General features: G+C 38.9%; 1 protein-coding gene across 1 annotated transcript in view; it reads left to right on the top strand.

Moving 5' to 3' along the window:
- Positions 1 to 9,163: 9,163 nt before the first annotated feature.
- bean1 (brain expressed, associated with NEDD4, 1) overlaps positions 9,164 to 15,814 on the top strand; it is a 47,161-nt gene continuing 40,510 nt past the window's right edge. Inside the window, exon 1 of the mRNA XM_067610704.1 lies at positions 9,164 to 9,327. The gene's annotated coding sequence lies outside the window, so the exon portion shown is untranslated. The remainder of the gene's footprint in view (positions 9,328 to 15,814) is intronic.

Genomic DNA, 15,814 nt, shown 5'->3' on the forward strand with positions numbered 1-15,814 from the left:
TTTTTTACCCCGAGTGTAAATTCACCACAGGTTCATGTGCTTTTATTATTGTGAGGACTTTTGGATTGAGGGGTCAGATCTCCATATGTGATCATGTCCACACGAGACATGATTGACTGTACGGGAGGGGGGATTGGGGGTACTAAAAAGAAGAGAGATTGAGAGAGTGAGAGTGAAAGAGAGAGAGAGAGAGATTTTTTAAACCTCAAAAGAGGAGATTTTGATCTGGCTGACAAATCATGTTTTAAAAATAGGACCAGGTGTTTATACACCTTCAGGCTACTTTCAGTTTAATGTTACATCCCCAGTGTCGAGCTACATATATGCACATATATGTGTCAGGAAGTTAACCTGAGGCTCAGTACAAAAATTACAGGGATGGGGAGGGGTGCTGAATATTTGATTTTATAAAAAAAAAAAAAAAAAGCAAGACCCTCCCCTTGACTTTGAACAAAACTATCCCCCAGTATCTTAAAAAATAGATGTATTTATAAATTAAAAATAAATTATATTTATGCCAAACACATGTTCATTACAGATGGCAAATTAAAAGTGCAGTGCTTGTAAACGTGCCAAAGACAGAGACAAAGCTCTCTGCAGTACGGCTCTCCCTCTGTTGACCAGCAAGCTCGTTCACACATAGCTGAGTTGACTTTTAAGCAAAAACCTAAAGTCATCTAGCAGTTGAGAGAACATGGAGGATATGAAGGCTGCCCAGGAAGAGAGAAAGGAGACCAGGGGGAAGCAGGTCTTACATACCCAAAGCCATTCCCGTCTCTCAGGTGCAGCCAGTTGCTTTAATGACTCAGCCAGGCAGGGTTCAGTTGGTTGCAATCTTAAACGTCACCACTAGATGGCACTAAATCCTACACACTGGTCCTTTACGTGAAATATCTTCTATCTCACTGCTTCTTCGACCACTGATGTGTGATAATCAAAAGATAGATTCTGAGTAGATTATTCCTTTAAGGGTTGATGGAGGCCCAAAGAGAGAGAAAAGCCACCGATGGACAGATAGTTTTACTGTACATTTTGTGCATTTAGACACACAAAAAGCTTCATTCATCCAGCCACAGGTAAGACTATAAACAGCTTCACCTGTAATGAAAACATGTGATCAGAGGGTGAAAAAAAAGAGACTTTTGTTGGTATTGATAAGATAAATATGGGACTATAAGGGGGTGGCATTATTACGAAACAAAAACATGCTGTCTGGATCTACAATCTCAGAAACTTACATCCAAGGATAATGAACGAAGATCTTAGTATTAGGACGTTTTTATAGTCATTTTTACAGTTATTTAATTAAGATGTTGCCGTTCTTACTTTGTATAAATATTTATAAACATTTAAAACAGGTTTTAAATTACATCCCTTATTTTTGTGACAGTAGTTTGCGACTGTGAGATTCATTTTGTTGTGTACTTTTGAGATTTCTGATCCCTTGGAGGTTCTCGTTGCATAAATGATGAGGATTCAGCCTTCTTGTACAGCACATATAGTGTAAATCACCCTGATTTACAGAATGTGTTGGTGGACACTTTGGTCAAATGAAGAAGATTCTTCCAGTTGGTCAACTTAAGTTTTTTTTTCCACACTTCATACTTTTAGACATTCATTAAAACATTAAAACACAGAGTTAACATCCATATCCATCCAAAATTTTACATAATATATTTCTAGCAGATTTCTGACTCTTCATCAGATCTGTCAAGGCAGATCTGATGAAGAGTCAGATCTTGGTGATGTGGAAATGTTCTCATATTCCCCTATAACACTTTCTAATACCACCTAATAAGGAACAGGGATGCTTTTAAAAAGCTTTCACTGAGTCCTGGGAGCTGCACAGACACCAAATTCACCCTGTCATCAGTTATTCAGGCGAGGAGGATAGCTAGAAGATGTGACGGATGTCTGCAGGAAGGAGAGAGACTGAAAGGAAAGACGGCTGGTGATCAAGAGAAGAGAGAGGCATACTTCTATCATCTCATCTTCCCTCCTCCCTCAACCTCAGCTAAACTTTGGTCTACTTGTGGCTTGTATGGGACGGGATCAGCCAGCGGCAACATGCTAAACACTGCGTTATGGTCAAACGACAAAACCAGACTATTAAACCAAGACATGCTTTATCCTTGAATACGATTACATGGAGACTGCGAGAGGATAATCCTTTGAAGCCTGATCAAAGAAAGTCTGAATTTTGAAGTGGGCTGCAGTATGTGTTTACATGCACAAGGAGTTGATATGGGTAGCTGTTTACATGACTACGGCATGTAATCCAGTTAGAGAATACTCTGCATCTTGTCACGAGCAGTTATGTTTGTTTCTGTCAGCGTGAAAAAACAGCACGGATGAATGTGAGAGAGTGGCGTGCCTACCTGTGCACACTGCAGCAACAGACTTACATGTGCATATCACATGATTTTGTGTGAAGGCATTTGATATGTGTAGGTTTTTTAAGGAGGTATTTTCATCCATTGCCTCATAACCTGATTTTAACATCATCAAATGTTTCCTCTATACAATATGTGCCTTCCAACACTTTTATCAAATAAAAACACATTTTAGATACATGGTTATACATAATCAGTTTACATTCCTATATACTGTGATGATGTATAAAGATTAATACTTAATGTACTGTTAATGTATGATATACACTTCTGAAACATTTCACTGAACATCTGTAGTTCCAAAATAATCCTGGAGGGCAGCAAAACACAGCAACCTTTCAAAATTTAAAGATCCCCCTCAGACATGTTTTAACATAAATTTAGAATTTGTTTTTTCCATTAAAAAAAGGTTTAATTACCTCATTAAAGTCTCTGAAATGACATCTACTCCCTCATTGAAAACTCCAGAATCTATGAATATGCAAATATGTTTAATTGCTGGACACAAGATATCTCCGACTTCACTGTAAAGTTCTCAGTGTTTGTGCGCTGGGAGTTGTCTAGGTTGCATACTGGCCCTCAACTGGCTCACAACTAGCTGTGTCACAAATTATGCTCGTCCATGTCTTGTTCTCAGATTTAAGATGAGTGCAGATGAATTTTCTCCCTTCAGCAGATGAATGTGAAAACTCTGCACATACATCATTCTGCACAGTGAAGCTTGAGTGAAACAACAAAAAGCAAAAGACACTTTTCAGTGTAGGGTAATTTTAAACGTTCCCAGTTTTTCAAGTCTGTCTTAAAACAGCAGCCAGGAGCAAGTATGAACATTGAAGTAGGTTTTTCTTGCTGTAATCATTCCTCCCGTTCATATTGGCCATTATAAGATATCCTCCAAATGCACTTCGTTTTGAGAAAAAATGTATTTGAAATTTGATCTGAAGATAATATGAGGATTCAACCGTCAGAGTTAGTAGATTAAGTGGACATGTCCCACAGTTACAATCCTTTCAGTAAATATTTACAGACTGTTTTTCTGTTCAGCTGCAGTGGAGGGATCGAGCAAAAAGAGGGAATGTGGCACTGAAAGGACAGTAACTTTGAAAGATATCTACATGATTTGACTAATTTGGACGGCTTCATATTATCTTCAAATAAATTTTGGAATTTATTTTTGCACAGAAGGAGGACTGTGGATTTTGTCCCTCATCGCTTGAAAGTACATTATCAAGGGATCTCTTAATGGCCTGTAAGAACAGGAGGAATGATTACAGCAAGAAAAAACAGGTGTCGATGTTTATTTGGGCTCCTGATTGTTGCTTTTGGACAGACTTGAAAAATTGTTCTTGACGTAAAAACTTTCAAACTGTCGCATGATCCCAAACACATTTGGAAAAAGAAAAAGTGATCTTGAGTTTATGATCCTTGTTGAAAACTGTTCTCAATTCAAAGCTATTTAAAGGGAACTTTGAGGGGGAAAAGTTATTTTCATACAACAACAATGTCACATATTCTCAACATGACATCATACAGTAACGGTTTGTTTCACACTTCAGTGAAGCTGTGTGTAAATATAGTGAAATATGAAACACTGCTGTTTCATGGCTTCACCAATACAGTAAATCCAAAAATAAATGTTCTCTCTTTCATAGTTTGATGTATGTTTCCCTATAATTACACCTGATGTACAGTGTTTGGCATCTTTGGAAACATTGAAACCTTGACTAGAAGTCAGAATATGTTTCAATTGGTTTACAAAAGAACCCTAAAATGGAATGAATGCTTTAAAACCGAATTGAAGTTGAATAAAACAGTTTTTTTCCCCAATTAAACACAAGAAATGTCATCCATTGTCAGCAGCAAACTTACATTGTTCCTAAAACCTACCAACTTGTCTCCTCGCTCACATGTTTTGATAATATCTCATAAATAGAAATTCTGTTTCCATTGTTATTGCAGGAGGAGAAAAACTGTTTTCTTTTGGTTGTCTGTGTGAATATTCCACAAACATCTACAGACTAAACACTGTGGCACACACAGGTTCTGGCCTCATGCTGTATGCCAGGTTTCGTGTTTGGGTGTCTTTTGTTTCACGTCCTCTGTTGGTCTGTAAAGCAGGTGTGTTGTTGTCTTTGTCAGAGGTAGAAACAAAGCTGTGGCATGTAGCTAAGAAGGTAGAACATGGTATTCCCAGATTTAGGGGTTCAATTCCCCATGCGGGACTTACGGTAGAGCAGGATTACTCAAATATACCATTGCTCCTCCCATGCCAACTGGAAACAGGCCTGGTCCTCATTCCTGGTTTGAAAAGCACTGCAGTCAACCATCACAAAAGCAGAGCTGCATCAAACATCCCACTGACACACTGACAAACAAACCTGACTTCAAAACAGCTGCTACAAAAGCAGGAGCTGTTGCAGATGGAGGCATCACCGAGGTCCAACATCTCACCGACACGCTGTGGTTCCCTGTTTGGTAAAAAAAAAAAAAAGAAAGAAAAAGACATTAGAAGGAATGTTCTGTTAACTAATCAGCTGGGAGATGCTGCAGTTTTTGTGTTACAACACTGAAGACTGAATTTTCTGCTGAAGTAATGTAAAATATTATGTATACACAAAGCGTGTGTTCAACAATGACTGCCATTCTTGCTGTTTGACTAACATCCTGTCTGCGATGGTAAATGCTTCACAACAATGTGAAGAGGAGGATATCCCCTTTCCCCAGTCTCTCATCCTCTTTGTTTGCCCCCTTTTGCATTGAACAGCAAAACAAAAGAGTTTTACCCATATCCAGTTTAAGAGTCTTGTATAATTTATAATAGGTCGCCTGGATCCATATGGATGTTGATTTAAGTCAAAACAATGCAAAAAAAAAGTGCCGTACTTGAATACATATGAGATTCTATAGTGGTATGATTTAGCCTATATCTTTTAGCACATTTGAATGATTAACATGAACATATACAAACTGTATAATAGAATGATTTAAAATTGATCTTTACACTTGAGAACCTGTGAATCTTATGAAAATCACAGATACAAATAAACCATTTAAAAGATTATTTTAACTACACAAAAAGGTGAGAAAAAGGCAAAAAGTGAGCATTTTGCTTAAAAGCTATTTGACTGTGTTTTACTTGGTGGCTTCAGATGTTAATTACCTTATCTGATACTCTTTATGTACATGAGAAATGAAATAATAGATACTTCATTAACCAACAAAGGGAGAAAGCAGGACATCCTGAAAGAAGACATCTGGCAACTGGCTAGAAAACTAGCAGTACTCTGTCGCCACACTGTGGTTTAAAACACAAAGTACACCCTGTATCATTTGTATTTGGCTGACTTTGTAATGACAAAGGCACTTTAATCTTACCAGGCTGTAATGTACCCACAATAAAAAGGTTGCTGTTCATAACCCTGGTCTCGTTTAAAAGACATCTCTTTAAATTTTACAACCAAAAAGTCAAAATGAGCGTAAGTTATCCTGAACTAAACTAAAGAGGCTGAAGTGTCACACTGGTGGGACCGTGTTGACAGGTTAACATTTTAAAATGGTTCATTTTAATAATAATATAATTTAATGATAATTAATCTAATGTGCGCTGCCAAGACAGCCACACTAAAAGCCCTCTGATGTCCAGCCAAACATGTAAACAGCAGGACGCTATTTTCAATTTGCATTTTTTAATCAAACTGTACTGATGCAGTGGATGCTGTTCTTCAGTGAGGTATTTTGACACCGGTTGCTTCACATCGGCGGCGGTGGAAGAAGCAGTCAGCCCATCTGGGTTTATTTTACATGTCACTTCAAGTAGAGGAAAACAACTTTTAATTGCAGTTAAATCATAGACTGTATAAAAATGATGGACGCAGCCACCGTGATGTCACCACTGGTTCATGGACTCTACTGATGTATAAAGACAACTCGTTTTGTGGACTCCTGTTTTGAAGCCACGAGTTTGGCATTTTGACCTTCTCCATCTTTGGTTTCTGAAGCCAGAAGTGATGAGAAGTGACCATATTTGGACGAGAGGGTGGAGCTGACCCTGACGCTAGCTGCTAGCTTGGTTAGCACGGTGCATTTACAGTCTATGGTTAATTATGTTAATGCTAATGCTAATTTTTGCTAGCGACAAAACGGGCTTAAAACAATTATAACAAAATGTACTTACCGGAAAACTGAACATCCGACTCATTTGAGTGTCTTTTAGTACAACCAAACGCTGAACAATATTTTTTTTAGACGACCATAATGTTACAATTAACTTTCATGAGCTGAAAACACTCTGAAATAGCGACGGTTACGACTATACTGTGTGAGGTTACGCCATGTTTACGTTGCCTAGCCAACGTTGTCGCCATGGTAGCGACTTGTCAATCACAACGTAGCCACGCCCTGAAGCATACCCTGCTTTATCCTCAAATTTAGATTAAATGGGACCATAATTTACAAAATGAACATCATGCTGTATTGAAGAAGACTTGAAACGAGCGATTGAGAACATGAACTCATTAGGAAAGTGTTCACTGAGGTAATAAACCAGGTGAGAAGTAGGGTCATTTTCTCATAGACTTCCATACAAACGGACTTAGAGCCAGTGGAGTCGCCCCCTGTTGGCCATTAGAGAGAATGCAGGTTTAAGGCACTTCCGCATTGACTTCATTTTCAGACCCGGAAGTACCTGCTTGAGTAAAATTAACTAAAGTATCAAAACTAAAAGTACTAATTCAGCCCTAATGAGAGTGTTATTGAACATAAAAAAGCTGAAATTGCTTGAGATCAGTTTATTATTGGAGATTAGAGATTAGAGCATCTTTCCCTTTCTAAAATTATTTAGTTATAAGTTTAGTCATTTGTGTTACATTAAAACAGCGCAGTATATTAGGATATGGCATGTTGAATTTAAATCATAGTGAACAATAACTGCATTGTCCTCTTAAATATAATGAGGAAAAAGCACTGTATCAGTACTAGTATGCCTCAGTACTCAAGAAAATGTAGTTTTAACTTCCAACAGGCAGTGGGCAGTAAAACATGGAAAAGTGATGCAGAGTTTGTTAGTAAGTCCACAGACAAGGATTGAAGGAATGGCAAGTATATCTGTTCTTATAATAAAGGCTTTGCACACCTACACAAATGTTTTCATTTGTTGTGGCTGATTATAGCTCTGTTCATTGAAGGTGGGTGGCACTACGATGGGAGTTACATGACATCAGCATGTACTCATTTGGTGTAAAGGTGTTATATGTATAAGTCCTGCCTTAACAGGTGCAAGGAAAGTCAGAGCATTGGATCAGACGGAAGAATTAAAGTCTCCTTTGTGGGGTATTTGCATGATTGTGCAGGGCCTTTAAAATAAATTAAAATGTGAAAGCCTGAACAAAAGTATGTAGAAACCTGAACCAAGTACGTGGACGCCCAACATGTCTTTCCAAAACAAACAGTCAACGAACAACCTTCCAAGAGGAATAGATTTTACTCCCTTTTATCCACAAGAGTATTAGTGAGGTCGACCACTGATAAGAGATGGCTCGCAGTCAGCATTCCAGTTCATCCCAAAAGAGTTGGATGGAGTTGAGATGAGAGTTCTGTGCAAGCCAGTCAAGTTCTTGGAAAAATGTTTTTATTATCTGGCTTTATGTGTGCTGGCATTGCTGTGTAGAGAAAGGAAGGAGCCCTCCCTAAATTGTTGCACAATTTGAAGCATATAGGCCTTAGGTATAGGCCTTTTTCACAGAAGACATGTTGCAGCAAAAGCACAGGTGTAAATAATAAAAATAAATTTAGCTGCTTTGGTTTAAGGGTCCTGGTATTGTGCATGCTGGTTCACCTCACTGTCATGGCTTACAACCAATTAAACAGAGCCATTGTTAATGTTAATTTTCCTATTGTGGCACTTCAAAATATTTGCAGTGAAAAAGGTCTAAAGAACACAAAAAAGTATGGAAACAGGAGTGTAATTTGATATATTATCATACCTGATATTATATCTCTTTCTGTTACCACTTGGTATCACTATAATATTTAATGATATTCCAAATTATACTTGGATGTACAATATATCTGTTTATTTATTTTGATATCACTCAAACTTCCTTACAATTAACTGTTTGTGGGAGGAAACACCTTACTAGACCCCACCTTACCAAATATATCTGGATAATACCTGCAGGTTTTTTTGAGTTTAACGTTTAACTTGTAGCTTTTTTGGTGTTTCTGCATATTCTGTCAACATTTTCAGAGCATCACTGCGGTTTGTTTTGGTGAGGGATTTCCTGACTGGCTGTCTCACCATCAGTATACTGACTGCCTGCCCTGGATGATGCGCTTCTTCTTCCCAGGCATGACACACTTACTGGGCTGCAGTCAGAGCCGAGCCACGGGACAGAGACACGGCGAGCAAGCCAGAGGACAGAGTCAGACGAGGAGGAGGATGCTGGAGAGAAAAAGCAGCCGATAGCTCATAATGATGATGATGATGAGAATGATGATGATGTTGGTATCGACAGGGGAATGATCATAGAGGAAGAAGAACAACAAATCTCTGCGGGTTGGAGGGTGGTGACAGTGATGATGGTGAGGATGTTTCGGATGTGAGGACGGCCGGGACGCGGCTCGGAGGAGGATGCTCTGGACGATCTGAGTGTTGATGATCGTGCGGGAAAATCTCGGGTATCACCGAGAGTTTAACGAAGCGCTATTCTGAGGAGGTGGGCCAAGTCCCGGGAGAGAGAGGGAGAGAGAGAGAGAGAGGAGAGAGAGAGAGAGAGAGAGAGAGAGAGAGAGAGAGAGAAGGGGGAGGACCTTTGGACTGGGTGCCAGTGGTCGGACTGGGATGTTGTCGTTGTGTTCAGGGATGTGAAGCGACATTAAGGAGCTGATGAAAGGACTCCTGCCAGCGCGTGGAAAACATATTTCTACGTCTTTGCAGGTAAGCAGCCAGTGTCCCTCTCTCTCTCTCTCTCTCACGATTTACTATCTCTCCTTCTGTCTCTCTCTCTATGGTGATGCGAAAACTATTATAAATACACATATGATACTATAATTGGGGAGTTATAGTTGTAGTGCAATACCTTTGATACTCTTGGTGTTTGAGAGTGAGTGCATGGTGACATTGTCTTCATAGTACTTTACCTCCTGCAGTATCACAATGATATTATGTAATATTCCTACTGGTGCACTGACAGGAGGGCATCAAAACTATCATTTACATCCTACTGCAGGTCACACTGATTCACTTGTGGTATAACTTGTGTACCTTAAGTACAATTTTGAAGTATTTGTTCTTTACCGGAGCACATTTATTTTATGCTACTCTATAAAGCTGCAACGATTAGTCGATTAATCGATCAACAGGAAATTAATCAACAACTATTTTGATAATCGAACATTTATTTCAGTGTCCTTAAGCAAATATGTCAAGACTGTGCTGCTTTTAGCTTTTTAAATGTGAGGATTTTATGCTTTTCTTGATCGTAAACTGAATATTTTTGAGTTTTGGACTGTTGTGCAGACAAAATAGGACATTTAAAGACACCACCTTGAGCTCTGGGAAATTATATCAGGCATTTTCAGTATTTTCAGGCATTTTGTAGACAAGAAAAAAAATAATTATTAGTTGCATAGTTCATTCAACACTTATGATCAGCTTATAAAATGACATTAATTCTGAGAGTAACAGTGTATAAAGTAGTTACAAGTAGCCTCACCTCAACCTGCTGTAATATGAAAATGCTGCTTACACGTTGTAATTAACACTGACATGAGCCATTCTGCTGCCTAATGAGTACTTTTAACTCTAATACTTTAAGCATATTTTTCAGTAAACCTCTGTTCTTTTACAAAAGTAACATTTTGATTGCAGAACCTACTTTTGCGTGACTATTCCACGTAAGTAAAGGGTCTGAATACTTCTTCCTCCATTGCTCTTAACAGGCTATACGGTATTTTACAATACTACAGACACAGACAGGTGACAAATTAAAGGAAAAACATGAATAAATGAGTGGAGACACATTACAAATGCAGAATGGTTGACTGAATGGTTTGATGAGTATGAAAATGATTTGAATGAATCATATGCTATAGCTTTGGACCAGCGTGTTAGACAGTTCTGTCCCTGAAAAGACCAAAAAATCCAACAAGATCTACCTTTAGTCCAGTTACTGAATTACTATACCATGATTAAAAGCCTAACTGGAAAATCACAGTAATAATGTAAGAGGCAATTAAAAGTAAAATGAACCACATTTACTACTGAGTGGCACAAACACACTGAACGTCTCTAAAGGAATGTTGTAGGCGTGTTATAGTGATTTTTAGATAGGCTCATCTCTCTCTCACTCAACTTTCCTCCCACACACTCTCTTGTTTCAGCAGTGAAGTACAGTAGCCTTACAACCTTACAGTAACAGCAACAGCACAGAGACGAATGCTGGACCAAATGTTTTCATACCGTAGGTTACTTTATCACTCAGATCACCACGCATGTGATGCACGGATGTGTTACAGTTATATAAAAACTATTCAGGCCTATAAAAGAAAGGGAATACAAACAGGTGCAGGTACTGAAACCTCATGGGTCAATATAAAAACAGAATACATGAACTGGATAACAGTTGGTAAAAACAAAATGCATAAAAACCAAGAAAAGACAAAAATATACAATACAATACAATCATACTGAAGAGTTAACTGTGTGTTTCATGATTGTTGCAGCCTCAATTTGGCATCACAGCTGTTCCAAACAGGAATTAATTCGTGATACACAGCAAAACTTCCAGCTTTTAAAGATTTTTGCAGTGACAGTTGTGAACAGTTTGAGCTAAAGCACTTGACAGTGTCAGGACTGCGTACAGTCTTAGTGTTGGGTTCCCCAGAGTAAATCAAAGCCCTGCCATGGGTTATCTAAGTGGCTTTCTCTCTCCACTGAGCCATAAAGGTCAACGCTACAAAAAGCCCTTTGACTTCAGTCTGGCACTCACTATTTAAGTTCTAACAAATCCAATAAACAAAGACTGGTCTCTGGATATGATCCTGAAATGTAGTTTTTTCAGTCTATGTATATAGATATAGTACATTAATTATCTTTCATTGTTAATAGTGTAGTGTAAGTATGGTTGTGTGTTAGTGAAAATATCCAGACTGTAAAAGAAATAGGAATTTCCCTTTAAAAGTACTCATTTTAAAAAATCTAACAAGTTTAAGTCCTCAGAAGTTACTTAAATACAGTAATTATATGAAAACCCTGTCACGGTTGATGGATACTCTGTTCCACGAGGACTGAACCTCTGACCCTCTCACTGTTGGATCGACTCTTTGACCCGTGTGTCACTAGAATTTAACCCGCGGTCTTTCAACGATGGCACGGGTGCTGTAACCCCAGGTCCCGCCTGCTTGGCTACAAACACGAGTCGGTGTGAGATTGGTGCTGTTGCCAGGACTGACAGGTTGAATGGATGACAGGGCTGTGTGGGCCAAATAGACTGTCAGAGAGAGCTGGGAGGAGATGGATGAGAGGAGGGAGAGAGGGACACAGAGAGAGAGAGAGCATCAGAGAGAGGGAATACCAGAGAGAGAGATGAAGAAATGATGGAGTGCTGTTGTGGCTACAGGCAATAGCTGATTCCCTTAGTTTCTCTTTCTCTGCCTGAGCCGGGAGCCTGCCCCTCAATCTCCCGACCATCTCTCTCCCCATCACTTGCTTGCTTTTGACTAATCAGTGGAGTATTACAAGCTCTGCACTGTCTGGAGCTGTTTTTCTACCAGCGCTGGTGTAACAACTTAGAAATATGTGACAATGCCTATCATAGATTGTGTTTTGTGGCAACTTCACAGTATTTTATTCTGTTCAACAAGTCCTCCACTGTCTAAGCTGTCAGTGTGTAATGTGTTAGGCGTGGCTCATAGTGATGAACCTACAGAGAATTATCAGTGACTCTCTCAGCTCCCCTCGGCTTTACGAAGCTTTATAGCGAGTTTCAGTTCATTGTTTAACTGTCTGGCTGTGACTATTTGGTTCTCGGCGCTCTCATAGCACCGTTTGCTGCTGGAGCAGGCAGCTGTTTTCAGAGAAAAAGCTCTAAAAAGCCATTGTATACTACCTGCTCAGCACCAAACAGACACAGTTAGCTATAGACTAGCTAGTGAACATAGTGGAGCATTTAGCAGCTAAAGAGCCAGATATTTCCCTCAGGAGTTGGTAGAGAGCAAAAACAGAGATAAAAGAGAGTGAATATCGGACTTATATTCACCAGGTGGACATGAACACGACTCCAAATGAATGATAAAGTTGCTCTGTAACTGCTGGATGTGGGAATAAGCTGTTTGCTAACAAGTTCAACATGATATGTCAGTGTTGCATTCACAACTTGTTTCTGCTTGTTTCCCCCAAGTGACCAAAAAACCAGTTAATGCAGGTTCAAGGGTAAAAGGAGGAGGCCTTCAAGGTTAAAAGGAACCAATGCTTACTGCTGGTATGGAAGAGGACATACACTCATCGATGTTTTTTGATGGACAATAACTCTCATAAACGCGAGACGTCACTTAAGTGATCTAACAAATGATCTATTCTGATATTTTTCTGGTGCAACTGCATGCAGGGTAGTAGCAGCAAATTTTGTGATTGCATTTGAGATTTAAAGTATATACAGTATTTATCCTTTTCTACTCGTCCAGTTAGGATTTTCACAAGCCTTTCATCTCTAACCAAACTGTCTCTAAGGACATTTATACGTGATTTTGAGAAATTGGCAGTAGCCTCCTGTTGGCAAGTACAGTATAAGCAATGCAAGTCTGTAGAGAAATTACATCATTTCCATTTTTAAACTCTCAAATCCATAAAAATCCTGTCTCTTATTCTTCCTGTTAATGCATGAAATGGAGTGATATGCATTTGTTTTTCCACAACAGGGATTAAATGTGTCTTTATGTTGTGTTGTCTCCATCATTTTAGCTCTTTCCTCACTTCCTCATCATGACTCTTTTCATGTCTTGCCAAGATGTGAAATTATATGGAAGATTATTAATTTACCTGGATAGCATGTAAATTCATAATACACAGTTATATCCAATATCTCAGAAACAATGATTAGAGAGCTTCACCTTGCTAAACCATATAAAAGTTCAACCTTTCCTTTCAAATGAGGCTCAGTTTGAGGTGCCAGTAATCATTTTATAAAGATGCTTCAATGCTGCGGTTGAAATTCCTGAAATTTGGCTAAAAAAACAGATTCACCTACAGTGTGCTTCTTACTTAACTTCATTACTTAACCCAAAACATAGTTACATTACATTTATTAGTCCGAATACGTTCCCATTTATCAATACAAGCATTTATGGCCTGTCACAATGTAAACAAATAGGTATCAGCAAAGCAAAACAATAAATGTAAACATGCAATAAAATTCTAATCCAAAATGAATTCACTGAATTTTATAATATCTTAACAAACAATTTTTATAATGAATAATCATAACAAAACCCTGAGTACTGAAACATATTAATACATAACACAGGGTTGTTAGTAAAATGGTTCATTTTTGATGTTTTAACTCTCATTTACTGTAATTCAGAAGAGGTCAGATTATGTTTTTTCTTCTCTCACTCACTCCTCCGACTGTAGCTGTTTCTCTGTTACTGTAACTTTGTGTTGTGCAGTCGGGTCGGAGTTGACACAAATCCTGTGAGTTCTGTCCTCTCTCTCTCTCTCTCTCTGTCTCTCTCTCTCACACACACACACACACACACACAAACACTACAAAACTGGGGTAAGAACAAAAACTGTGTGTGTGTGTGTGTGTGTGCGTGTGTGTGTGTGTGAGTGTGAGAGGAAAGAGAGATAGATCAGTCTAGCTGCCAGAGTGTGTTGTCTGTAATATCTGTCTATGTGAGCAGGGACAGTTATGTAACAACAAAGCAGAATGCATCGTAGGTTCACGTGAGTTACACACATAGACTGTATATAAAGATGGACGTAGCAAAGCGTGACATTACCTGTTGGTTTGTATTGGAGCCAGTTGGACGCCCAGAGTTGCTGCTTATGATCAACGCCATCTTTTCTGTTTGGAGCCAGGTCAGGGTGTTTCCTCTCACACTCTGGGAATACACCCCGCTACCTCAGACTGACGCTAATGCTAACGGGAGTGAACTGTCAATCAACGCCCACACAGCAGACATCAAAGCTACTATTTGTCTTGATATCTTATTAATGGAACAATACTTTCTAAAATGACCACCAGCACACCTATTAGAGGGCCCATATTTAGAGATTAATCCCATAATAATTCACTGAAAAAATCTTTCGACTTAGTATTTCATGAGAGAAGTTGACGCTTTTTGAATGGGAGTCTATTGAAGCCAGAAACTTTTTGGAGCCAGCATCTAGCAACCGTCAGTGGTATTGCACTTTAAGGGACTTCCGCATTGGCTTCGATATTTAAAGCTGTGGTTGTTGCCACTTGGTCACACACACACTCAAGCACCAATGCTCCTGTGCACACTCAGTGGACAGGAAGTGAGGTATTTAATCTTAAGCAGTGTTCATGATTTTTCATTGCCGTGAGTTGACAGCAGCAGTGTGTTTGACATCTTGTCTACCCAAATCAAGGTATATAGGTATATAGGTATTACAGGTCTACATCTGCAGCGGTTCCCAACAGTTGGTGGTGATCTACAGGAAGCCAAAGAAACTCACTCAGAAGTTCAAGAAAAACATCAAAAACTCTTAGTGTATGATGAAAAAATGAAAGAGATCTCAGAAGAGAGAATTCAAAGAGACTCAAATGGCCAAAAAGGCTTTAAAGTTGGCTGTCAGTAAAATATCTCTTAATAAATACAAGGCTTTAAAAATACTAGAACCACATCATAATCCAACAATAGTAGGCTTTAATAATAAAACTTCCACAATGCAATCACATAAATCTACAAACCAGTCCAGTAACAGTTAGAAGCATCGTTAACAGATGCCTGTAGGTGAGGTGGAGGTATGAGGAAGGATCAGAGGACAGGGCAGCATGGGGGATGTGTTGTGGATGATGTCAGGCCCAACCACTTGATGCATAGTGTGAGGGCACAGGAGTTTTAAAAGAAATGGCTGGTGGTTTTAAAACAGTAATAAAGATCTGATAATACAGTTGATCGTAACTTGACCCTTGTTATTTTCTCAGAGACAAAGAGATGCTTACTTACTAAAATGTTGTTCAATGTATATATATTAACTTAGCACAAAAAGTAAGGAAATTTGTGTTTGGTAGATTATTTCTTTGTCGTAACAATGCTTCTTGGCAATAAATCTTATACCGTTGGAAAGCCTGTTTATTTCCCTTTTAAATGGTGCCACATTTGTAAGGGACATGCATTTGTGGGATGAGCAGCAGAGCTGAGTATTTGGGTTGCGCCCATGAAAAATTTGCCAAATC

The sequence above is a fragment of the Thunnus thynnus genome, chromosome 14 (assembly GCF_963924715.1).
Source record: "Thunnus thynnus chromosome 14, fThuThy2.1, whole genome shotgun sequence".
NCBI classification, from domain to species: Eukaryota; Metazoa; Chordata; class Actinopteri; order Scombriformes; family Scombridae; genus Thunnus; species Thunnus thynnus.